We start from the raw sequence: 25,399 nt of genomic DNA, 5'->3' as shown, positions 1-25,399 counted from the left end.
TCATGCAGCTGAGGGTTCACAGTGACAAGCAGAGCCACTTCTCCCGTGTACTCTTTATTCTAGCCTCAGTCATTTATCAGGAGGGCCCCTGGGTGTACGGCTGCATCTGTTCCCTTGCTCTGACCTCTTGCTGATCCCAATGGCCCAGATTGGGCGCCCTCTGCCATGTAGCCCCGGGTCTGCCTTCTTGCTGTGCCCCCAAGATCTGGAGACCACGGGTGGGAGTCAGTCACCCCTGTGTGGCGATGCTGTGCCCTGCAGGTCCTCTGCCAGGACTGTAGGCCAGCTCTTGAACCCTCTTCTGTTGGGGTCAGGATGAGCATCAATGGTTTATTAAGGTTACGGGAAGCTGGGCTGCCACTCCACACACTAAGCCACTGCACCCAGCAATCCACAGACAGGGACAGGTGCTGAACTATGCGGGAATGTGTAGCTTGGACTGGATAAAACTGGAGATGCCAGTGGACTGATCTAATGTTTTCAAAGCTGGGGGAGGGTATGCAAATGAGAGACCAAATCCTCCCGTAGGGGCTTAGAATAGTTAAAGGGCAAACTGAAAATCCAGATGACTGAGAAGGCAGATGTAGCCTTTGCGGGTCGTTGCCCTCTGGGGTTAGGGAGTGAGAGACACTGGTTTAGGACTCAGAGACAAATGCTGCAAGGGTCAAGAACGCCTATACTTCATGCCGCATAGATTTTATTTTCCATTCGACCTCTTTCTCCCAAAAACTGTAGTTAGGTAGATTGGTAGAGAGTATTAAGCAACTGGTAACTATTGTTATTACTGCTACTATTACTGTTACTGCTACTCAGTTACTTCTCTGGTAATAGTAGTAGTACTAGTAGTAATAATAATAGTTATCACTATTATAGTAGTTATAACAATAGCTATAACTATAATGATAGTTATCAACTGCTTAGTTATTCTCTGCCAATTTTTCTAACTACAGTTTCAGTAGTAATAGTAATAGCAGTAGTAGAGATAGTAAACAGGAAGACCTGAGCTAAAAATTATATCCACAGGCATTCTTTAGAGGTGGAAGGAACTGTTCTTTCTCGTGTCAGGGTATTTTTCGTGTGGGTTTACACTGTGTTTCTCAAACATTAGTGGACGTGGAATCACCTCAGGGGCTTGTTAAACCATAGTTGCTGGACTCCACCACCAGAGTTTCTGATGAACACCTCTGACAAGCTGCTGGGTGATGCTGATGCTACTGGGCTGGAGGGCACACTGTGAGAAGCGCTGGTTTATACCATCAGGTGCTGGAGAGAACTCAGCCTCGGTTTCAGTGGCATAGATTTACATTTCTGAGCCCTTTTCACAAACCCTCCTACCCATGTCCCGACTGTGCTGGCTGCCTAGAACCAGCCTCTGTGCCACCTGGAAGAACACTTCTGTTGTTACTAACCATGGCTGTGTTTCAGATTTTCAGACCTAACCACTAGCAAGTCTTGAGCTTCCCCCATGTGTCTATCTTACAGTGGGTGCACTGAAGAAGATTAATCCAGTTTGGGGGTGGGGAAAAGACAAACACAGGGGGAAAAAGTGTACAAAAAGTAAGTGTACTCAACTTTGGCAGCGGACACATTCAGAGGCAAGGATCCCTGGGGCTGGCGTGGCCAGGAGGAGTTGGAACTTGAACTTAGGCAGAGGTAGGATTTGAGTTGGCAGAACGTATCTCAGGATAGGCAAACAGGGCTCGTAGAAGCCTGGAGGTGGGAATGAATGTGTTGGGCTGTGCCTTCCGGGAAGCCAGAGTACAACTGAGCAAGTAGCATGGGGCCAGGTGATGAAAGGGCCCTGGGGCCTGGCCAAGGCACTCAGGCTTGATGGGAAGGCAGAGGAGAACATGATGACATCAGTGTTTCAGAAAGACTGACTTAGGGCAAACTGGAGTGTGGGTGGAGGACTGTGACAGGAATGCTCATCACGAGGTGATGCTAAGTGCATTATTTATCCACAGAGTCTAGCTCAAGAGTGTGGCAAGTATGAAGAAAGTCTAGCCAATTCCATTCAGAAAACACGTATTGCAGACCTACTGTGGTCTAACACTGTATTAGATGCCTGAGGGTACAAAGATGGGTGACTGGGCTCTGCCAAGGATCTCACGGTCTGGTGAGGAAGAGGAGCACATAAAGAGAGAATTTCAGTAAAATGTGCAACATGCCACGATGGAGGTGAGAACGGGAGGGCCTCGTGTGTCCAAGACACAAAGAACATTTCAAAGGAAAGATCAGAGGTGATCGAATAAATTCTGGTTGACTTTCCTGTGCTCCTTTTGACAGAGAGGAGTTCTTAGGATTGCAGACCGAAAAAGGGGGCCTGCCCTCTCCTCCCATTGACTGGAAGGCTCTTGGTGAGTCTGTAGCCCAGTGGCCTGTGTTGTGTAACCCCCTTCTTGAGCTCACCCTGACTGGATAATTACAGTGCTCTGCTGTGCTGGCTGGGGGTGTCCGTTCAAGTATTTCCTCCTTCCTCCCTCCCTCCCTCCTGTTAAAACAACACAGGAAATTTAAAAAAGAAAGAGTTCACTTAGCTATTCATCATCCTAGCCCATCTTCCCATCTGTGTTCTCTACTTTTTTTTGGCCACGTGTGTATATTTAAAAACAAAACAAAAATGTAATCACACTACATACCATTTGCACATGTTCACTTAACATTATCTTATTACACATAGAGTTCCTATTTATCATTTTAATGTTTGTGTAACCTTCCATTGCATCCGGAACAACTAATTGCCACTGCTGCTCCTTAGTGGAGGATGTTTAGTTTCCATCTTTTCCATGTCTTTGGAGCTGCATTCTTTTCTTTTGAAGTGTCTCCATAGGCCACATTCCCAAAGAACCCTGGACTCGGACTCAGGTCATCTGATTTTAATTTCCATATGTGTGGCTAGTTAGTTCTGTAACCTTGACCTCCTGGTCTGTAAACGGTGATAATATTGACTGCACAAGGTGTTGAGATATGACCCAGGGCCAATATATGTAGAGGTGTTTCATAAAGAATCTATATATTGAGGCACAGTTGACATCGTCTAGGAAAAGAATGTGAGTATTTTATGGTTCTTTTTTAAAAATCTCTTTGAGATATAATTCACATACCATACAATTCACCCATTTATAGTGTAAATTCAATGGCTTTTGGTATATTAGAGCGTGTGTCATCACCACAATCAGTTTTAGAACATTTCATCACCCTCCTATTTCCCCCAATCTCTCTAGCTCTAGGTAATAATAATGTTCTTTTGCCTGCATGGGCTTGCCTATTCTGGTCATTTTATATACATGGAATCAATCATAACATATGGTGGTGTTTTATGACTGGCTTCTTTTACTGCATAATGTTTTCAAGTCTTGTCCACATTGTAGCATGTATCAGTGCTTCATTCCTTATAATTACCAAATAATATTTCATTTTATGGATATAGCACATTATTTTTCTTTTTTCATCAGTGTGCAAGAAAAACATTAATTGGTTGCCTCTCACGCACCCCCCCAACTGGGGACCTGGCCTATAACCCAGGCATGTGCCCCAACTGGGAATCGAATCAGCCACCTTTCAGTCTGCAGGCTGGTGCTCAATCCACGGAGCCACACCAGCCAGGCTGGATGCAGCACATTTTATCTATCCACACATTAGCTGATGGACATTTGGATTGTATGGTTCTTAATACACAACGCTAAAAGGCATTTATCAAACACTTGTGTGCCCCAAGCTGTTTGATGTGCCAGAAAAGTAGGACTCTTGGTCCCTTTTTTAGTAACAGTCAAACTGCAGACACTAGGTAACCGTAGGAGATGTTCAGAGAGCTGTCCCAGTGACTTACAAGGGATCCCAGCGCTGTGTAAGCACATGCTCTCTGGGGGGCACCTATGCCTTCCTTCCCAGGGCTAACTCACTCCCAGGCTGCAAGGCCAGAGGAGGGGCTTCAGGAGGCAGAGAAGCCTTCCTGGAGGAGGGGGACTTCCAACTGGCCCTTAAAGGATGGACAGCTCTTGCTGAGTAAGGAAAGGTGGATGGATGTCTTGGGCACTGTGAGCGGGGGACAGGTTTTCATGATAGGAGAGTGGAGGGGAGATCTGGGAAGTGGAGGGGGGATCTAGGGGCATTGAAACCGAGGGTCCCGATTACAAGCTGAGGGGATCTTATACCTTCCTGTCATGTGGTGATGAGCATGAGTGAGGATCGGCCCATCACGGTCTTTTAGCGTTCCCCCTCCCTAGAGGTAGTGGAGGTTTTCCTGAGCAAAGTTAGCCTCCCTGCATTTTCAATGGCTTCCTGGAGCCGGGCTATCTGTGGGCGGAGGGAAGAATAGTCTCCACTTTTTTCTTGGCTACCTGCAAGATTGATGTAATCTGGTCTTGGCTTTCTCCTCTTCCAGCTGCCAGGCCTTGCCTTTGTAGGCGCCAAGTCTGAGCTGTCTGAAACATGAGACAGGGTGGAGAGGAAAGAGGATTGGGCTGACTGTCAGGAGACCTGTCTGGTCCTGAATCTGCCACTGCCTGAAAGAAAAAGGGACTTGGACAAGTCCATTCCCTTTGCTGGGCCTCAGTTTCCCTATCTGTAAAATGACGGTGTTAGTGAGAATTTGCATGGTTCCACGAGGTTTTCCCAGTTGGGTTGTGTACTGGGGAATCTCAGACAACTGAACCTTGGTTGATTCTGCCCTGCTAGAGGGAGTTTGCAGCTTCTCTTAAGGGTCCTGGTATAGGTGCTAGGACTGCACATCCTTAGCTGGGGGTGGCAGGGGCTGACATATATTGTACAGACTGTGACATAATCTGAGGAGAAGTGTTTTGGTGTCCTCTGGTCCCTGATGAGTCAGCCTGGAAGCCTGTGGCTGTGATTGCAAAAGTGGATTTTCTGACTCTGGCCTATTTTTGGTAAACTGGCAAAAGCTGCATGTGTCACGATTCAGATGGGCACAGACCTCAGTGGCAGGTGCTGCTGTGGCAGCAGAGGGGTCACAGCTGGCCTGGTGAAGCTGGGAGGACCAGTGTGGTGGGCTGGGATCACTCAGTGGGGGTTGGTCCTGAAGCCTTCTTGGGAATGATGGGGTGCCAGAACCATGCTGGGCAGGCTGGTTTTGCCCATGTGACCAAGACTTATATGGGCTGGACCTGGTTCTACTCCTGGATCCAGTCCTTGTCTTCACTTTTCCTCCAATGTGGGCAACATAGTTTCTTGTTTATTCCCTTCCGGCCTCCACCTTGGCCATCTGTCTCCTAGTGTTTGCTGTTGGCCTCAAGCTTGAGTATTGGACTCTGGGCAGGTTGGAACAAGCCTGTTCCCATCTTGGGAGGGCACATGGCTAGCCTCCCACCTTCGGGGTTGTTCCGGGCATCCCCTTCCACATCGTCTCCAGCACCTGGGTGTCTGAACTGAGCTCTATGTGGTATTCCTGGACTAGAGGCTGGCATTTAGGTCAAAGGAGGATACTGTTTCTGCTCTTGTTTTCAATTTCTGTGGTGACTGATCAAAACAGATGGCTTCGCAAACACAGCCTGAGAGTGGAACAAAGTGTTTGAAATTGCTGCTATTTCGGGAAAATCTAGGCAGAATGAGTTGCCCTGAGCTGAGTGGATACCCCCTCCTTCTGAGAGCCTCCTGGTTTCCCCAGCACCAAGTAGGAAGATCCCACCTGGTCAGAAGACATGACTTTGTCTTGTTAAAGGCAACATCTCACATCTCTAAGTGCAAGCCGTAGGCCAGAGCAGGATAGCAGGTCGACTGGCCAGGCTCTTTGGGCTCCTTTTCCCTGCCTGGGGAGTGGGGTTCTCTGCTAGTCACCTTCCTCACTCCCTTAAATACTGGAAGGATTAGGTGTTTCAAAAGCTCATGAAAATCTTGAGGAGCTATGGGAATAGAAGGAATTAATGTTTCAAGGAAAGAAAGAGAAGCCATCACTAACTTTGGCCCTGAAGCCAGGAATGTGAGGTCAAAGAACAACCTGTGGCTGCTGAAAGGGAGGGTGTGGCTCTCCGAGTTATGGGATCCTTGGGTTGTGCCCCCGGCTGACTCAGGAGGCAGTTCTGCACACGCTCAGAGTGTTTGTAAGTGTGCTCCAGAACCTGTGAGCAAGCCCACTGCCAAACCCTAGAGCCCACCATGTGATTGTTGTGATGAAAGCTGAGAGGGAGACCTCACCAAACCAGCCAGCTGACTCTATTGAGACCTAGCTGAGACCCCCGCCCCGTAACCCAAGCTTACAGGGGGGCACTAACAGCTTTTAACGTCTGTATCCCACTTGAGTTCAAATTCAAAATCCTCAGTACTCTACAGAAAGCTGTGCCATCCAGGCAAGGGTATCAGCATGAAGCAAGTCATGTGTGATGATAATGACTTAAAAAAAAATGAACCCCCCTATTAAGTTAATGGATATAGGCATTGATGATCAAAGCTGCTATTATCACAAAGAGAAAGACAGCCAGACTGTATGTACCTCCTGGTGGAAGCACACAGCACCACCTCTGGCATTAGGCCACAAACTCAAACCTGAAGCTGATCAGCCTCTATATCCAACTAGCATTTACAGGAAAAACAGGGGACAAAGGAACATGTTAAACAACACTATGCGGGCACAATTGGCAAAATCCAGACTGTGGGAAGCTTTACAGGTCAAAAGACCTAGTATTTTCAGCAAATGAATTGTGTGTGTGTGTGTGTGTGTGTGTGTGTGTGTGTGTGTGTGAGTGTGAAAGACTAAGAGAGTGAGAGGAGGAGGAGGAGGAAGAGAAGAGAGCAAAACCTATAGATTAAAAGAGACCTATGCAATGTATGAACTTCATTTGAATTTTGATCTGTAAAAATCCTTTATGACACAATGTGAAAAATATTAGAACCAACTGGATATTGATGATATTAAAGAATTATTATTATTTTTAAAAGCATGATAAGTACTGTGGTTGTAGTTTTTTAAAAAAACAGTCTTTATCTTTTAGACATACATAATGAAATATTTACAGATCATTCGCTTCAAAATAACCCAATGGAGGGGCCAGTAGATAGGAGTGTAGATGAAATAAGATGGCTAGGAGTTGATCACTGGTGAAGTTAAAAAAAATGTTTTTAAGAAATTTGACCAAAAACTTTTATGGGACTGCTTGATTCCTGGCTGATTAAAAAACCTTATTATGTGGACATGTCTCTCCGTCTCAGAAATCTTACAGGCATTATTAAAATATTTGTAAACTAAATGATCTTCAATACATTAAAACATAGAAGAGGACTATTTTCTAGGTTGGCTCAAAGTAGTAGTAATAATAGTAATTAGTATCTACAGAGAGTCTACTGTGCATTAGATGTTGCTCTTAGCCCTTTTTATTAGTTTACTTAATCTTCATAACAATTCTATAAGGTAGATACTATTATCAACCTCAGTTTTTTATAATGCACTTTTATTTTGGAATAATTTTAGATTTATGGAAAAGTTGCAAAGATGGTATAGAGATTTCCTCTGTACCTTCTACTCAGTTTCCCCAAATGTTAATAACATCTTGTGACCCAAGGTACATTTTTCAAAACAAAGGAACCAATATTAGTATATTACTATGAACTACATTCCAGACTTTATGTGGATTTCATCAGTTTTCTACTAATGTCCTTTTTTTTCTGTTCCAGGATCCCATCTAAGGCACTAGATTGCATTTAGTGGTCATTTCTCCTTAGGCTCCTCTGATCTGTGACTATTTCTCAGTCTTTTTTTTTTTTTTTTTCATGATCTTGAGGAGCATGAGGAGTCCTGGTCAGGTGTCCCTCCAGTTGGGTTTGCCTGATGTTTTTCTTATGGGGTTATGGATTTGGGGGAAGAATACCACAGAGTTGAAGTGCCCTTCTTGTTGATATCAGGGGGTACCTGATATCAACATGTCTTATCACTGGTGGTGTTAACCTTGATTACTTAAGGTGGCCTCAGCCAGTTTTCTCTGCCATAAAGTTCATCCTTCCCTTTCTATACTCTGTTAGAAGTGAGTTACTAAGTTTAGTCTACACTCAAGGGGACGGGAATTAAGCTCCACGCCTTGGAGGGGTGAGCATCTACATACATTATTTGGGATACTTCTGTAAGGAAAATTTAATAGCCTCACATGAAGATGAGGAAACTGAGGCACAGCAGCAAACTCACTAACCCAGTGGATGAATTCTCCACGGGCAACTGCAAGCTGTGTCCGCTGAACTTTGTGAATACCCACTCTAAACTCAGCCAGTTCTCCGTGTAGTTCAGTCCCCTGACTTGGATATAAGAATCACTTTGGCCTCCATTTCACCCTGACATTCTTCATCATCTCCCAGCATGAATCATGAACCCCATGGGCTAGAGATGGACAAGAAAATGGAATGCATTTGATCCAGTGATTTACAAGCTGTGTACCTTAGAACCCAGGGTCTCCCAGGGCCACTGCAGGGGGAAGGGGAAAGGGAAGTTGAGCACGTGGCTCTCCCATCCCTAGCATTTCTGTTTTCATCTGTTTTACATGGTGTGCTCTCCTAGTTAAGTTTGAAGACTATGGATGTACTCCAGTTGTCTTGTCTGAAGTGAGGAAACTAAGGCCCAGAGAGGGTGATGATTTGCTCCTGATCACTCAGCATTACCTAGATGATTCTCTGTTCAACGGATCCAGAACTCAAAGAAATGACACTTTAGAGATGAAATGAGAGGCAGTGAGTGTGTTTATTGTGGGGCAAAGGCTCCCTAAACTCTAGCCAAATAGCTGCCAACTTTGTCTGTGTGTGAGACCAGTGGTGCTCGTGCACTCCTTTCATGAGTCCGTGTAGCCTTTGGCAGTTTACAAAGTGTGTTCATGTCCATCATCACATTTGGGTGTCACAGCAGCCTCAAATAGTTAGGCAGGGGTGACCCTCATTTCACAGAAGAGGAAAGGGAGGCCGTCAGAGTCTATGACTTATCCCTAGCATGCCAGCTGTTTTGAGGGAAGTGGTGCCAGAGCTTAGGTCATCGGACTCCTGGGGCCACACATCTCTGCAGCAGGTGAGTGACTCTAGGGTCCCAGAATGGGGATTCTGCCTGTTCAGATCGATGCTAAAAGTCTACATTCACCTGTGATTGAGGGAGAAGGGAACCTTCAGGGGTTAGCTAGAGACCTTTCTTTGTATGGAACAAATAACAAGTAGAAACTCAGGTTGATTTTTCTCTTGCGGTCAAGTTCCCAGACAACCTGGTCAAGTTCAGGATAGGTCAAACTTGATTCTTTTTGGCTTTAGAAGTGAATGAGATCCTGACCTCTATTTCATCATCTCTCTCCAGACTTCTGACTCAGTTTCCCATCAGTTTTCCACTATTCTAGATGAGGCAATCAAGGTCAAGAGTAAAGCTCTGGAGCCAGTCCCTTTGGGTTCAAACTCCAGCTTTGCCGCTTCCTAGCTATGTGGCTGGAGAATTACTCCTTCTCTGTGCTCCAAGAGCCCCAGGTGTAGACAGGGCAATACTGATACCTCCCTTATAGGTTTGTTAAGAGGTCTAAGTTAATACATTTTATTTTATTCATTTATTTTCCCCCCACAATAGTTTTTAAAGATAAAATATAGTTAATATACAATATTGTATTAGTTTCAGATGTACAATACAGTTGTTCAACATTAATATAGCTAACAAAGTGACCACCATACTAAGTCTAGTAATCATCTGTCATCACAAGGTTATTACAATATTGTTAACTATATTCCTTATGCTGTACATTAATCCCTATGATTTATTTTATAATTGGAAGTTTGTACCTCGTATTTCCTTCACCTTTTTTTGTCCTTCCTTCCACCCCCTTACCCTCTGGCAACCATCAGTTCATTTTATATATCTATGAGACTGTTTCTATTTTGTATTGTTTGTTCATTTGTATGTTTGTTTGGATTTCACATATAAGTGAAATCATACAGTATTTGTCCTTCTCTGTTTGACTTACACAGTATTTGCCCTTCTCTGTTTGACTTACTTCACTGAGCATAATACCATCTAGGTTCATCCATGTTGTTGCAAAAGGCAAGATATTCTTTTCATGGCTCAGTAATATTCCATTATATATATATATATATATATATATATATATATATATATATATAAAATTTCACATCTTCTTTATCCACTCATCTATTGATGGACATTTAGGTTGATTTTATATCTTAGCTATTATAAATAATAGGAGTGCATAGGAGTGCATATGTCTTTTTGATTTATTTATTTGTTTGTTTGTCTCTTTATTTTTTTTAGAGATGGGGGAAAGGAGAAAGAGAGAGGGAGAGAAACATTACTGTGTGGTTGCCTCTCACTTGCACCCCCAACTAGGTGACCTGACGTGCAACCTAGTCATGTGCCTTGACTGGGAATCGAACCAGCGACACTTGGCTCACAGGCCGGTGCTTAATTCACTGAGCCACAGCAGCCAGGGCTGCATATGTCTTTTTGAATTAGTGTCGTTGTTGTTGTTGTTTTTCATATCGATACCTAGAGATAGAATTGCTGGGTCATGTGGTATTTCTGTTTTTAATTTTTTGAGGACCTGTCCATACTGTTTTCTATAGTGGCTGCATCAATTTGTAATCCTACCAACTGTGCACAAGGGTTCCCTTTTCTCTACATCCTTATCAACACTTGTTGTTTGCTCTTTTTGATAACAGCCGTTCTGACAGGTGAGATGATATCTCATTGTGGTTTTGATTTGCATTTCCCTGATGATTAGTGATGTTGAACATCCTTTCATGTGTCTGTTAGTCATCTGTATATCCTCTTTGAAAAAATGTCTATTCAAGTCCTCTGCCCATTTTTTAGTTAGATTTTTAAAAATGAGTTAATACATTTTAGGATGGTGTCTAGAATAAAGAAAGAAATGTTAGCTATTTTATAAATAGTGTAATGTCTTTGCAATTAGAGTAAGATATGACTGCAAAATAATGAGTGATTGTTTATTGTTGAGGAGAGGCAGATTATAAGAAAACAAGATGATACCTGGAATCTAGTTTATTTTAGGGGTAGGAGCCCAATTACTCATACATATAGCTCAGTATACAGGCCTCACCAATGAGAGAGGAAAAGACGTCTTCTGATAAATCTGCCAATTGGTCATCAATTAATTAACTAATTCAAAAATACTGACAATTATGTGTTGTTCTGTGGAAGACATAATGATAAACAGGAGAAATTTTAAGACCTTTTAAGATCTGCTACTTTGAAAAACATTTTTGTTCAAAGCACATACACAGGATATTGTCCATCACTAGGGCAGGTAAAGACAATTCACGTTCCCAACAAGAAAGACCAAATAAAGAAGGAATTTCTGATGAATTTCTGTTTAATTACAAATATTAAAAAATCAGATCATATTATCATTTCTTCCAAACACTATGTTTTATCTGTGTTGAGCTGCAACATTCTTACCAGATGTGGATCCAGATGTGGAGGCTGATTGTGCACTCTCTCTAAGGTCCCCGAGCTTGGCTCCTCCCTTATAACAGGAGTCAGTGATACCTGTCCCTAAGGGCCTCCCAGGGATTTGGTGAGTATGAAATAAGAGATCTCACGTGCAACCATTTTGTAAATCGTAAAGCTCCTCAAAGAGTTACTTATTATTCAAAGAAAGAGCCATTCAATAGGTATTTATTAATTTGTGTTATACTACCTTTTCCAAGGTATGAGAGCAATCTCATAGGTCCAGATTTTCAGCAAGATGAACCAGAACCAAAGAGACTTTGGAATGAATTTTGGCTACCCAGGATTCCATTAAGTAATTGGTTGGGAGCTTGCTGTGTGTAATATTTTCTGAAACAGGCCTTCTCAGACTTTAATATGTACACGAATCACCTGGGCGTCAGGTTAACATGCAGGTTCTGACTCAGTAGTGCTGGGGTGGGGCCGGAGATGCTGCTTTTCTAACAGGTGACGTCTGTGCTGCTGACCAAGGACCACACTTGGAGGAGCAATGTTCTCAGGGTGCAGTGTCCAGTGGTGAGGACAGGAAAGGAAATACAGCGCAGGCCCTGGGGGCAGAATTCCAGGAAGGCTGTGTTGGGAACAGTGATTGCAACCCAATGCCCCCACTTCCTTCTTCCCATCAGCAGCTGGTGGGAAGGGCTCTTGTCCTGCTGGGCTGTGGATTTGCTCTGAATTTTGGAGGGGGACCCGTCCGTAGTGAGTGCTTGTGGAAGGAGGAGGAAGGAAGGAGATTGCACCATTGTGTGTGGTAACCGTCCTTTCTGGGGGGCGAGCTTCATTTCCCCACGGCTAGACAATGATCTGGAGATAGCAGAGTGAGCTATGAAGGCCCTGCATTTGGCATCCAATGGGGCCGCACAGCAGAATCCTGGGCAGACCAGAACTTAAAACCAGGATTTTTTGCAAGTAGTGGAGGTGGTTGAAGAGTGTTAGTGTTTCAAAGAAGAGAAGGACTAAGGAGTAAGCAATCAGAGGGTGTTCCCACCCCTTCTTTTTACATTCCTCTGATGCCTTTGTTATCCCTGTTCCCAGCTTGCGGACACTGGGTGCCCTCCTGCTGCCTTCCGGCACCCCAAAGACTTCCGCTGCAGGGCCCATCTTGCTCTGCCTCCTCCAGAAGGACCTCAGGTCTCCCCATCCCCAACATTATCTCTTCTCCTCTTACATCAAAAATTCCTTTTGCTCTTCAGCATAGTTGAATTTTACCTGTTGGTAGAAAAGCAATCTAATTCAACTAGTTCACATTAAGGTATACATGACTGTCAATCCAACTGGCTATTAGTTATTTGTGTTTTATGAGCTGTGACCTACATGGATTCCTCTGTATGTCTCTCCCTCTGGTCAGAGCCTAAGCCCTGGGAAAACCTGAGGCTCTCTGGAGGTCTCTTGCTGTAGCGGGTGACACCTCAACAGTCTGGGTGTGGGAGGAGCTGTGGGGCAAAATCCAGGTGTGCCTGTTCCGGGGGAAAAGTTCCTTCTGCCTCCACAGCAGGCCCCAGTGACAGCAGGAGGCCGTGATGGAAGGGACGTTTGCTGTAGCTGTGTGGTGTTCACATTGAATCCTGAGGTACAAACTTAGGTAGGGGTTGGTGTGCGTGCGCGTGTGTGTAGTATAATAATTAGACAAGCACTTTGCATTGCTTCCCTTTCAACCAAAGCATCTTTGCTTGCATATATTTTGTGCATTAAACTTCTGTGTAAGATTTATCTGAAACAGCATTCTTAAATACAGTAAGGCTTAAAAGAGGTTGCCTCTGGCAAGCAGAACTGGGGCAGGGGGGTATTGATTCTGCTAAAAGGACTTCAGTGCAATATCGTTTTTATGTAGTCATGCTTGTGTCCATGACTGTGCTAAAAATGTAAAAAAAAAAAAACAAAAAACTAAATAACAAGAGCTGTGCTACTAGAAAAAGTTTGGAAATTCTTGCCAAATCCAAGACACAGAACAGGTGTTGAATGATCCTGGGTCTTGGGCTGCTCCGCTGTAAGCTGCCCTGTGACCTTGGGCAAGCTACTCTGAGTGCTTCTTCAACTTGGAAAAGCCTCCTTCCTCTCCCCTGTGGTTTGACCCTGTAATTCCATGAGAAGCAGCTGTTGGCAGCTGTGGGGGCTGGACTGTCCCTCCCACACCCTGGAAAGGCTTGGGTCTGACCCCTTGTCTGACACCCAGCCCCAGCATGCTCAGATCATTCCTGGACTGGCGAGGAAGGGGGATTTTTGACCAGATTACTTTGTGTCTTACTCACCATTGGGTTTTCATGGGAAACTTCCTCCTGGAACAGACAGAGACTGTGGTGGGTCTCCATTAGAGTGTCCGTGTGGTACTACTGAGCTTAGTCTGGGACAGAGTGTTGACTGTGGACACTGGGTGAGTTTAGGTACCCTGGGGGTAAAGAGAAGTTCCACAAAACAGCTCAGCCCTCAAAGAGAAGGTACATGGAATGTCTAGTTTGAAAAGAGATCTGTGAGGTGCCTTTTTCTAATGCTTAGTGGTTCTTATCTGGATGAGAAACTGCGTGTTGTTCATCTCCGTGTTCCCAGTGCCTACGCTCAAGACTCATGTATTGAGTTCACACTCACTGAGCACTTACAGGTGCCAAAAGCTCAACAGTGAGTAAGACAATGCCGTGCCAGGGTCGGGACTCAGGCGAGTGGACAGTCAGGATAGTCCGGGGTGGTAAGGACTGTGAGAGGTGTTCAGTTGCGTGTACAGAGGGCACCTGTTGTCCTGGTCACGGCCATCTCAGCTGCTCCTGGCTGGGCTTCCTGGCCATTCCCTGGCGTCTGCTCTAGGGGTGGGGTGGGGGCTTGCCCGGCAGAGACCCAGGCACCCAGGCAGAGATCTCAGCTTATCTGGGGACATTTCTCTGCATGTATATGAGCCTTACCAGCCAGACCCAGCCTGTCTGAAGACTCTGCAGAGGCCCTGAACTGGAGGAAATGGTGTGGCGGCAGAAGGCCCAAGAAGACAGTCTGTCCCCTGCCTGTCCTGGGCTCTGATGTGTTGAGACACAGCCTGGCTTCTCACTGCTCTGGAAGGAAAGCTGCGACCTGCTGGCTCTCAAGATAAGGCAGGAATGTGTGGGGGCTGGTGACTGCTCTGTGGGCCTGTTTCTCAGAGGGTGGAGGTGATTTTCTGGGTTATTGAGGGGCAGGAAAGGGCAGCCTGAAACCATGGATGAAAACATCTGCTCTGAACCGTGATATTCAGTGTCCAGTTTATTCACTTTTCATTCTATCTCGAGCACCAAGGATATGTGTGCTAAGTATTCTCACATTTCTCTGACTAAAATTTCTCCACAGTTTGTGGGAGTTCAGTGTATTGTTTTCATCTCATAGGTGAGGAAACTGAAGCCCAGAGCGCTAAAACTAAAACCATATTTATAGGTGTTTACCATGTGCCAGGTGCTGTTCTGGGCACTTACATGTGTCAATGCATTTCATCCTCGTCCCAGTCTGAGGTGGTTGTCATCCCCATCTTACTGATGAAGAAACAGAGGCACAGAAAAGCTAAACTCGCCCCAAGTCCTAGTGCCGACTAGTAACAGATGTGGGTTATCCTGGGATCCTGTGCAGATCCGAGTACACTGTACCCACTGTGATTCTGAGGTGAACCACGTGGGCGAGGACAAGGCAACCCTGAGGCAGCCTGCAAGGGAGGACCGGTGGGTGGGCTTCTAGAAGGAAGAGGCCACGTTAGAAAGCGGGGTCCATTCTGGATTACAGTTTGGGTAGACCAATAAAAAATAAGTCACGTTGGATGTGACACACACCTTTCCTGTGTCACGACAATCCGGCTGGAAGCAAACACGTCAGGCAGTGCCAAATCCTGTAATGACTTAGAGCAGAGTTAGAGGAGCCGGGAAGGAGTGGCAGCCCTGAGGGTGCCTGGTGGCTGCTAATTGGGGCTGGTGATGACAGAGAAGGTGGCACAGCTGCAATTCTGAGCCGCTTGCCCAACGAGGCTCTGGCTTCTGCTGGGGAGACAGGGCTGGGTGGGAGGAGAGTTGGAAGGGAAATCTGCTTCCAAGAGGACTTGGACCTATTCCCTTTACCCTACCCCAGCCGCCAGGCTTGTGGGCACAAGGGGACTGGGTGTGGATCTGAAGGTAACTCCCTTTCAGGGCCACCTGTGAGTGTGGGGGCAGGAGGGGGAGGGGGCTGGCACCATTTTATTCCTTTGGGAAATGCCTTCTGCTCTACAGTCAATCAACTTGGCCATGGAAATGGACTGTAAGTGGGTGTTTGGGTGGTCCTGCCTTGCACCACACCTTTAACAATTTGGGGCCTCCTTTAGCCGTCTGTGAAATGGATCAAGTTTGGTCTTGGCAGGTGTGCTCTGCAGTTTGCTCTCTTTCTTTGTGCTGCGGTGATAACAACACAGAGCCACTTATAGTTAGTTTCTCCTGTTCGTGCATATTGAGGATTTGAGGCAACATATAATAAAAGGCAGAGAAGTTGAGAATTAAGGTAGAGGATCAAAAGCCACATACCCTCCAAAAGATTATGATTTCTCAAATCTGTGGTAAGATCTGGATACCTGCATTTTAAAAAGCTCCCCAGATGATTCTGTTATACCCCCAAGTTTGAGACCCACTAGTGTGAGGGAAGGAAGAAGGAAATACACCTCAGAGTTAGGCCATCATAGTTGTCATGGACTACCAAGAACAAAAGGAAAATGAGATAGATTATGTCATTTTTATTATCAGTTGTTCAGGGTAGACAGACAGCATCATGGTACTGATTTCTGAAAGAAAGCCATTACCTGCGTCCTGTTACAAAGGACATTTAACAACATAATGGATAATTTGGGGCAGGGAAGATGCTCTGCATCCCTAAAGGGTCTGTTGTGCTGGTCGCCCCTACAGCTATGGCCCACCCTGGGGCACCATGCCGACTCTGTGGCAGGAATATGCTCACCCTCAGATGTTGTCCCTTCCTGCAATCGGCCAGTAGGAGGGACTTTGACAGGAGGAAGACTGAGGTGACTTAGAAGAAAGGATCAGTTGTGGGGGATGAGGGATGGTGGTAGTCCGCCTGGGGCCTGTGCAGTAAGTTTGAAGGTATAATGTGGATTGAGTCTCTAGGTGACCGCATTCACCAAGCCACAAGGCATTTCCCTTCACAGTGCTCCTAAGGCATGGTAGCCAGTAGCCAGCCGGGTGGTTAAAGTGACAGGCAGGAGAGGTAAAGTGAAAAAACTGATTAACACCATTTGATGCTGAGAAGCCCTAAAGCTCCTTTACTATCAGGGCAAATACTTGTAACATACATGACAGAGGTTAATATCACATATATGAAAAGAGATTTTATAAACAATAAGAAAAAGGAAAACACCCCAATAGAAAAAAACAAAGCATATATCGGTAGGCATTTCAGATTACCAATAAACATAGGACAGTCTTTGTGCACTAAAAAGAACTAAAAGACAGCAGACACCAAAATGATAGCAATGATTATCTCAGGAACCTTCCTCTTTGTGCTTTTCTGTTTTTTTTTGTTTTTGTTTTTGTTCTTTTAAATAATGTACATGCTCCTTTTGTAATAAAAAATTATATATATATCAAGAATGTGTTCTTTCAAAAGTAAGTCTGCCAGTGAAGTTGTCCTGCTGCACTGAGAGCCAGCTGTGGGTGATAGTCCCTTCAACACACTTCATGCCACCTCAGTTTTAGTTTTTCTGCAGACACAGGCTGAACACCTGCTTACTGCTCAGTGCCGAGCAGGCCCTGGGGAAGCTATAACGATGACTAGGACAGCACTTACTCTCCAGGCTCTTTGGGGCTGGTTGCTGGTTAGGGGCTAAGGTGAACCGCCAGGTCGTTTCTTACAGAAATATCTTCCGCACTGGGTATTTTCAGCAGGGGAATCCCTGGTCACTTTATGTGAATTATGGGAAGGATACCAGAGGGATGTGGGCCAAGGGGAAGTACAAAGCTCACAGGAGACAGGCTGGTACAGGAGAACTCGGCACTGGAGGGAGGGGGTCTGACAAGTTGGGAGGGAGGTATTCAAGAAGATTGACTGTTCACGTCCCCATTTTATGAGGGACGACCCTGTATCCCCATAGACATAGCAGAACCTCAATCATCCTGGGTTTTTCTGTCTTCTCTCTGCAGTCCCTTTCCAGTGCTGCAGCATGAGCTCATGTCTAAGATCTCATCTGTAGACCCAGCGTCCTGGGCTTTGCCCAGGCTGCCACAGCCAATTGGCTCCACATGGAGGTGATGAGGAGGCTGTCTGACCCAACTGAGCATTACTGGCTATTGGCCCCTTGCTCTCCCCTTCCTTCTGCCCCACAGAGAGGAGGGGAAAGGGCAAGTTCAGCTTCCTGATGTATTTCCTTGAGAAAGTGGCTACTTGACAGGGAGGAAGTGAGGTAGAGAGGTTGTGACTTGGGGCGTCCACAGAATAGAGCATCTGTGTGTCACTCCCTGCCACTCCAGCCATTATGAGGAGTTTCCCCTTGCCTGTCTGAATCCAGCTTTTTTTTTTTTTTCCAGGCCTGTTTCAAATCCCGCAAGGCTCCATACGGCTTCCCCTGACTCCTTCAGTCAGTGCTTGTCCTTCCCTCCCCCTGCCCTGCTGCAGCACTTACTGTTTGCCCACTCACTTGACCCTGAGGCAGGTATTTCTACACACCCAGAACATATTTCTTTTTCTATTACTCTTTGTCTCATCTTCCCAGTTGACTGTAAATCCTTCAAGTTGGACCCTGTTTATAGAACTTAGGACACTGGTTGATAAATGAGGGATGGAGGATAAATAAGTGAATGAATAGATTGGTGACTGGACAGTTAGGTGGATGGGGTGGGTGAGTGGATGGTACCCTCTACACCCAGCACTTCCACAGTAACCTAATTGATGTCGGGGTCTAGAATCTAGACTCTAGACTATGGGAAATACAGAGGACTCTGAGCTGTATTTTTAGTGAAAACTTTTCTCTATGTAGCCAACTCCAACTTAAATCAAGCCTAATTTACTTCAGGCGTTGGACTTGTGAGCTCACATTCATTTGACAACAGCATCAAAATGTGCTTGTACTTAAAAATAGATTCCGAAAAATAATCATACCTCAGTCCGACTTGGCTCTGCTCAACGATTCCTTCCCTTTTGTCCTTTAGGAATTTCTTCTGACTTAAAAAAAAAAGGTCAGAGGAAGGAAGTGAGTCTGCAGGACCAGGGAACGAAATGAGCTAGCCTGTGAGAGCAGCTGCTGTGGGCCTGCACAGGCAGACACCTGTGACTTTGTGGACTGGGGCCACTTACAGGTCAGGGTTCAGCTCCCTGGAGGCTGCTGGTTCCTGATGCTTATCCTAAAACTATTCCTTACTGTTGACCCTGAACTTGGCTTCGTCAGAGTGACTTCTTGAAAGACTAGGTAATAATTTTGAGAAGCATCAGTGTTTTCTGTTTCTCCTTTGTTTTTCCATTTACAGTTTGAAACTGCTTTGGAATGATCAAAGAACATGCCTCCCCGCTATAGAGCATATTTCTCAAATTGTGTTCCTGGGAGCTCTTGGGGTTCCATGAAGTTCCTTTATGCATTGTGGGGGTGGGCTCTGATTGGGTGGGTTCTGAGTGCCTCTCCCCAAAAAGAAGCACTGCTTGTCATCTGGTTTACACATTGGGCTTCTGTGCAAGATTTATTGGAGAGAAGGTTCTACACCTCAAATAAATTTTAAAACCATTGTCAGGAGACTAGAAAGGCATTGGCAACATGGTCAAAAGAGAAATACAGTATGTCCTAGTCTCTAGCTGGGAGAAAAGGCCATTCGAATGGCTCTGGGTGCTCTTGTATTTTCAGGCCTTGTGCTGATGTTTCCGTTTGCTCTGGAGTCTCCACTGCCCCCACCCCCACCCCCCACCAGTGTGCTGGCCTGGCTGCTGCTCCAATGTGCCTCTTGGTTTTTGCTTGCCTACCTAGTTCCTGATGCGCTGCCCACCTGGCTTTTCATACATTTTTGCTCCTTACCCTCATCTCTCTGGCCTGGGATCCTCACCCACGTTGTGCTCCAACTTTCGGTGACTATATTTCTTCACCCAATTCTGGCTTCCTCCTGGATATCTAATCCCTTGTTTGCCCTGACCTTGGGTAACTGTGCCTTCCTGGATCCTGGCACCACCTGGGGACCCTGCTCTTCAGCTGCCACAGTCCTCCCCAGCACTATCTATTTTTAATCTAGGATCTGAGGATGGGGTTCACTGAGGCTGAATGAGGTTCAGAAATACTCTGGGATTGGAAAGTGTAGACCAGGATCCAGATGTGGTGATCCAGTGGATGGAGAGAAAGAGTAATTCACATTCATGGAGAAATTATAGTTTGCATGATGCTTTCACATACTTGTCTCATATCAATCTCATTACAACCTGGTGAGATTGGGATATGCTTATGTCTGTGTCACTACACACAAGGGAAACTGAGACTCAGAGTAAGTGATTTGCTATAAGTAGGAGAGTAGAAACAGAACTTGGGTCTTTTGATTCTAAATCCTGGACTTGGATATAGGAGATCAGAAACAGGTTGCTTACAAAGGCAGTGGGGTGAAGGATCTTGTTCATGGGAACTAACAGTGGCCTGGCTGGAGGTTGGATATGTTAGAAAGGGGAGGGGGATAAGGGACAGGGCAGCCACAGAGTCCCCACAGTCCAGCCTGGCCAGGCAGAGGAGTGAGGAGGGGGCTTGGTGACACCATTCCCAGACAGGCTATTGCTTTAGGATTGGGGTGTAGGTCCTCTGAAATCAGGCCAATCTGGTTCCTGCTGACTATAGATTCAAACTGCCCCTGCCCATGACTTTGAAACATGTTAGTGACAGGTCTCATCCCCCCACCTATGGAGCTGCACCTGGGGTGACCTGGACAGGAAGCTTCTGAGCATTATCCCTGCCTGTGGCCCTGAAAACTTGCAGGGTAATTCCAGAGGAATCTGCTCATTGTTCTCCAGGGTGGGAAGGGGAACTGCAGTGACCGTTGCAGGGAAGCAGGAGGAGGAACCTGGTCTCCACACCCTTCTGCCTTGGACGACTTCCCATGTGATGCCTCTCCCCTCACGTGGCATCTCATCCCTGGTTTTGCATTCTGTGCAGCTCTGCATCATCTCCACCTCAATCAACAATGTTGGGGCAAGTTACTAAAGTCATGGACTCTTTAGAGTTGGTTGAGAAAGGGAATTAATTAGATCCACCCTATTAATAGATCTTACAAAATACTTGTAGCAGCCAGCCCCTGGGGCATTGCCAGAGCACATCTGTTTAGCTATGATTCCCCAGGGTAGGTGGGGGCCAGTGGGCAGGAGGAATGGTCTGCTTGGTGCAGGCCATCGGGTGCTTTGTCTTTTGAGAATTCAAAACCAGTGATAAGATCAAATAAAGGTCAATCTGTTTTTTATTATCACACTCACTGGCAAATTTAATAATGTCAGTGACAAAAATACATCTCCCTTCTGGGGTGGGCCCCTCTCCTCATCGCTTGATACACCACAGCTGGTTAGTTACCTCAAGATTTCACTAGAGCTGGAGTCAGTGGTTCAGGTCTTAGCCCTGCTGTCAGGCCCTGCTAACTGGCCCAGCTAACAAGTCACTTCACCTCCCTGAACCTCAGTTTTCTGATCTGTAAAATGGAACGACTTGTAAATATTAATAGAATAAATACAAAATTAGCTTCTCAAAAGAAAAACTGGATATACGTGTTGTAATGTCCACATTGCTGTACAAAACTCAAAGGGTGTGAGATTTGGGTCATGCCTGAGTTATTTCTCTTTGCCAGTGAAGAATTTGGGGGCAATTAAACCAAGCTATTCCATGAAGCTCTGGAGCTGGTATTGGACTCACCAGCACAATTTTTGATGCTGAGGAACTGTTCTCAGTTTACTCCTTATCATCTGGTTCCGGGTGAACTATGGGAGACCCTCGTGTGGTACCATCCTGGGCCCTGCTGAGTACTGGAATGTGGCCCATCTGTCTTGTTCTCTACACAGCCTGCTCTGTCCTCCCAGGGTGCTAAGTGAGTGAGGAGCTGAGCCCTCTGCCTAGGAAGAGGGCTGTGTTCTTGACATAATTGCAGGACAGCGTGCTGGCAGAAGCAGGGAAGGTAGTTTCTGTGGCTTGCGGACTTACTGCCTTCCTGCGTGACTTCTGCACGCTAGCCTCAGGTGCAGAGTTCCACCCACCCATGCCTCCTGCCTTGGCACAGTGGTGGATGGTAACGCCCTTTCTCAGGCATTATCCTGTGATTTCCCCACCAACCCTGTGAGGAGCGCAGGCCAGCTTTTCTCATTCTCATCTGACAAGGGAGGGGACTGAGGCCCCAGGAGTTGAACAGACTGCCCAGGGTCGTGGCCAGTTGCGGCTTTGACTAGAACACAAGTCTCTGGATACCAGCCCAGAGTTAGGAACCTGGAGAGTGAAGGGAAGGCCCTCATTTTTGTTCAGAATTGTCTCAGTCTCTTTGGCACTTACTAAGAGGAAGCTTTTGAGGTTCCTTGTCCATGCCCATGAAGCTTTGATGGCAGGTCAGGACCAGGAATCAGGCCTCCTAACTACCAGCCCTTTGCTGCCTTCGACCTTGGGTTAGGTATTGACTATTGCTGTTGGGGGGCTATATGTGTTTTGCATACGTGCATCACTGTTTCAGCATTCCATCATTTTTTAATTAGTGTTGGCAATGATCTTCATTAAAGATTGGATGACTCCCCTCTGTTCCCTCTCTGGATGACGCCCTAGGTGGCTCTGCCCTAACCTTAGAGGAACCCTCACTGTCACCCCTGCCCCCATAGCCTAGCTAGGTGACCTCTGCACTGTGAGTCCTCAGCTTCTGGCTTTGGAGTCTTTCTGATGGGCAGGCAAGGGCCTGTCACTATCACTGTTTTCACCTGCCCATGAGTCTGCTCAGGTCTGGCCTTTGTGTGTCTGCTGTGGGTACAGTGACTAGGGTGTGCCTGAATGCAAACTTCCACTCCTGGCTCAGGGTGGTCTTCTTTCTTGATTTGCAAATAAATATTGGGGCAGTTTGATTGACAGCCCCTCAAGCAAAAACTATGCAGGTAGGAAGGACAACACTCCCCTTTCTCCCTCCCTCCCTGTCAGATCAAATGTCTAGGGGAAAGGGTAAGGGAAAGGACAAGGAATAAAATGAGTGACAGCTGTGTGGTGTCTTCTTATTTAAAATGGAGTAATCAGAGAAAGAACTGTTGTAAGTTGGTGTTTCTTGGCCCTGGCTGCACCTCAGAGTCACGGGGGAGCTTCTAAGCACAGTTAAGTCCTCACTTAACATCATCATCGTCGACAAATTCTGCAACTTTCAGAAAAACTGCATATAAAGAAACAAATTTTTACCATAGGCTAATTGCTATAACAAGAGTTACATTTCAATAGTCCCTCAACATTTGTTATCATGAAATGACATTATTCAAGGACCTGCTGTATCTCGATTCCCAGGCTTCGGCCCAGACCCAGGAGAGCAGACTCGCTGGAGATGGGACTCAGGCATCAGTGGGTTTAAATTACCCACATGATCCAAGGTGCAGCCAGAGTTGAGAACCACTGCTCTAAGGATTAAAAGGATTGTCTAATTGCTTAGAACAGAGATAGTCCCCCAGCTGGCTGTGCACTGGAATCACTAGGGGGCTTTTAAAGTTACACTGATTCCCTGGCCACACATTGCAGACCATTTAAATTAGTGGCTTCTGTGTCAAATGTCTTACGCTGCCTTCACATGAGCCACAAACTAGTAGTCATAATAGCTACTATTTATTAGTGCTGACTAGGGGCCAGCATTACAGTTATTTCCAGTCTTCACAATTTCCATTTTAGAGAAGAGGAAACTAATAGTCAGAGCAGGTAACCTCTTGCCTCAGGTGACAGTGTAAGTTCCTGAACCGGACCTTGAAGCGTTTTTACAGCCTGGGGGCTGGCCCTAGTGGGGCACGTTCTCCACTCTCTCCAGTAACAGCCCAAGGAGAGAGGAAGACCAGCAAGTGGCCTTGGCTCTCCTGAGGTTCCCCGGGCAGGTGGAGTGGAAGACCCCATCCTGTGAAGAGAGGGGAGATGGGTCCTGTTGCCTAGGGTTTGATTCGGAGTCGTTGCCCACTCTCAAAATCCCTCCTTTGGTAGGAGGAAGATGCATGCGCGTTAGGCCTGACCCTAGTCGCCTCTTATTGCCACAGCGGCTCTCACAGAGAGAGAACTCAACCAGGAAAAGCAAACACTCATGCGCTTTTTGAGAGTTGGAGGAATTTTTTTGGCATGTGATATAGAAAACTGCCTTTGTTTTCTTCCTAAGAATAGGAGAATCTATGTCAAGGTCACCTGAAATATTTATTTCTGCTTTATAAAAACCCTGTGCCTCCACCTGTAAGCCTATACAAGTTGCTTAAAATCCTTAAGCTTTGGTTTCTCATCAGTCAACTGGAAAGAGGGAGCTCTGTCTGCTCTCAGGACTGCTGATGCCAGGCCCCTTGAGGCATCAGACAGAGGAGAGGAGCGTGGCCCTCCTGACACTGAGACTCACAGCCGCCTGGACTGGAAGCTTTGTCAAGTGTTCACTGGCACTCACTAAAGGACCCAATGTCCCCGACGCCCAAAGAGGTTCCAAGTCACCAGCTGTGTGTTAGAGATCTTGCTGAATGTATTCACTCTGGCTTCGGAGGACTGGCTTCACTCCACCTGCGTCAGCCGGGTGTGTGGACAGCTGAGGGCCAATGTTGGGGCTTAAATAGCTGAAACTTTAATGTTAGTGGACAATGTAATGTATGATAACTTTGGCTCCATCAAGCCTTCTCTGCCCAGCCCATCTCCCTGGGCCCTTTTCCTCCCCAGAGCTCCCTCTGTACCTGTTGTCTGGGCCTTTGGTCCCTGCCCTTGATTGCCCAGCACCGAGCCTGGCACAGAGCAGAAGCTCAGCCAGCGTTGAGTGAATGGAGAGTATGTGTCTGGTGACATCTCTAAGGTGGTTGCCGTAGCATGTTGGCATATTTATTCCTCGCTTGCTCTATTTGACTTTTTTTTTTCTTTTCTTTTCGTCATTTAGGTTTATGTTGAAGGCTGCCTCACTGAGTATTCTTCTAGTAATGGAATGGTTTGGATGCAGTGCTCTTTTTTGAGGTTGAGGCAAATCTCCCAAGCATTTCATTGTGTAGCTCTTACCTCAGAGCCACTAAGGGAGTACATCCTAAGTGTGTGGCCTGGTTGGCCCTTTTTAAGCCAGTAAGCTTAACCTAAGACTTTCTGAGTTCTATCTCAAACAGTGGGCATTGTGGGAAGCAAGAAAAACATGGGGCAATGATGGAAAATGGTGCAAGGGGAGTGGGAGGACCCACAGGAGGGATGGCCACTGGGCATTCTCCAGGGACTTAGAGCTGCCCCCACTGGTTGCCTGGACTGTGATGGGGAAGCCGAAGCTGTTGCCCCTCCCTGTGGGGTGGGAGCACTCAGGGACACTGGCTCAGAGCCACCTGCTGCTCTGGCTTGGACACCGCATTATGGTTTCTGTCTTGCTCCACAGAGTGAAGGATTTCTAGGCCCAGCCCTGACTTCTGTATCTTAGAAGGCTTTGTGGATGGTGGGCTATGTGCCCACCTCGGGGGCCTGGCTTTGCCATTAACTCTTTGATGACCTCAGGAAAGTGACTTGACTTGTGTGCCTCAGTATACAAACATTTTACACCTCTATGGTTCCATCAACCCTCTCACCATGATGAACTCCCACTATAGTTACTGATAGTGTTAGGCTGCCTCCACTGCCACCAGCGTCCCCACTGATCCAGCCTGCAGAGCCTCTGGCCCTGTCTTTACATTAAGTGCGTCCTCCACATATTTATTTAGTCCCCCTGTTGTCGAGCTGCTTGGCTCATGTCAGGTAATTGAGATTTCATTTGTTGGGAGGGGTTTGGGAGCACAGGGGCAAAAATAAGAATACAGAGGGGGTCACCTCACACTTCCCAATGGATGAATCTGTAC

The 25,399-nt window shown here is 46.2% G+C and overlaps 1 protein-coding gene across 4 annotated transcripts in view; it reads left to right on the top strand.

Annotated features, from left to right (window-relative positions):
- The window catches only part of DAPK2 (death associated protein kinase 2), a 111,965-nt gene that overhangs the window by 31,810 nt on the left and 54,756 nt on the right, over nt 1-25,399 (top strand). The gene's annotated exons all lie outside the window — the stretch shown is intronic.

This window comes from Furipterus horrens, unplaced genomic scaffold, assembly GCF_987537825.1.
Source record: "Furipterus horrens unplaced genomic scaffold, mFurHor1.1.pri manual_scaffold_3, whole genome shotgun sequence".
NCBI classification, from domain to species: Eukaryota; Metazoa; Chordata; class Mammalia; order Chiroptera; family Furipteridae; genus Furipterus; species Furipterus horrens.
The sequence above is the reverse complement of the archived record's forward strand: the minus strand, read 5'-3'. Positions and strand labels throughout refer to the sequence as shown.